The sequence below is a fragment of the Sinocyclocheilus grahami genome, unplaced genomic scaffold (genome assembly GCF_001515645.1).
Source record: "Sinocyclocheilus grahami isolate Dianchi unplaced genomic scaffold, SAMN03320097.WGS_v1.1 scaffold5232.1, whole genome shotgun sequence".
Taxonomy (NCBI): Eukaryota; Metazoa; Chordata; class Actinopteri; order Cypriniformes; family Cyprinidae; genus Sinocyclocheilus; species Sinocyclocheilus grahami.
The window spans coordinates 4306-5983 of NW_015509980.1; positions in this window are offsets into that span (position 1 = coordinate 4306).

Consider the following 1678-nt stretch of genomic DNA (forward strand, 5'->3'; position numbering starts at 1 on the left):
TCATACCTCCAGGAGAATAAATATTCATCTTTGACTTGTTTCTCTTTGCTCCTGAAATATTCATAGCTGTTTTGCTTCTTCAAGAAAGTGGAAAAAAGTTTTTCTGAAGCACTTTCTCTGTGATCAGCCAATAGACCATCACAAACAAACCATTCACACCATTCTTATTCTGTTTCATTACTATGCTTTTGTCAGTATAGTAAACCCAACAGTTCTTAGTGTAATATTTTGCCAGACATCTCATCTGTTGTACTAGTTCTTTGTGTTTGTGGCTTTACACATGCACTCGAAAACAAAAGTCTGTAAATCATATACCTTTGCTCAGTGTTATGCATACAATAGCATTGTTTAATTGAGTATTTCCTGCTAATTTTATTTAGGATTTGATGGACGTCTTCATAATGCTCCTGCTGCTGCAGAGGTTCTCCTGAATTCCCACAATTGAGTTATTCTTACATTAAAGGAGAAACCTCATTCTCATTTAAATGGAAATGATGGTGTCCTCATTCCATCAACAAGCTGTAAACAACAGCTCAAAAATGTGCGACCCAGTGCATAAAAACAATGCATGTTAGTAATATTGTGAAATTTGTGATACAGCAAAGCGCATTTCAGTAGAACAACACCGTTTGAAACCAATTTGACAATCAGGAAAAGTCAAATCCCTCCCTAAACTTTTTTTTATTGTTGAATATCCTGGTATAAACATTACATTATGGAAACTTTTTTCATGTTTAACTTAAACTTCTTTAGCAAACATGGCATTGAGAGTTGATAAGTTTGATTTATTTCCATTTTTCAGTTAATTATATTTTTTATTTAATAAATATCATAAAGTTATGTTAATATTTTATATATAATATTAATATATATAAGTACATAATGTTAATATTTATTTATATAATTAATATGCATTAATTTATTAAACATCTTTTAAAAAATCACTGTTATGAATTATTAATATTAACCATAATTAATTCTAAAAAGAAATCCATAAAAATACATCTATAAAAAAAATCATATTGGAAGTCTCTGTTTTTCTTATATTACAATAACAGTTTAAAAATATAAATATATTTTAAATATGTTTTAAAAACGTTTAAAATATAATAAATATTTTTTAATATTTAAAAAAATATATTTAGATAATTATTGCCATTGATTTCAGGCATGCATAGTTACACTGATGAATATAAGCTAAACTTATTAACTACACTGAGAAAAAAAAACTGTCAATGGGTTGATATACTTTCAGAAGGTACTAATTTACACTGTGTGACCATTTTGTAACTTCTTTTTATCTTTCTTTCTAGTGTTGGTTAATTCATTAAATTTTGCCCAGCCCTAGTCACAATTTTGATAGTAGCCCTATTTGTTTTATAGCACACAATCGCAATTCCAGCAACAGACTGGCATACTCTCCATTTCTGCCAAATACAGTTTACCAACGGCTACTATCGCTTTTATACCTCAGGAAGAGTTATTGTGTTGCAATATGGTGTCATTATTTTGCCAGATTTTTAAATGGTTTCAAGACATCTTAATCTGGGTTTAAAGTGGGTGGAAAACAGTGCCAGTTTTGAAGTTTATGTGGTTAAGAGTCTGTGCTGCCCTGAGGTGAGTTTGGCAGCCACGGCACCTAAATGAGCGGTTGCTAAATGAAGCTACGCTGGAAAGG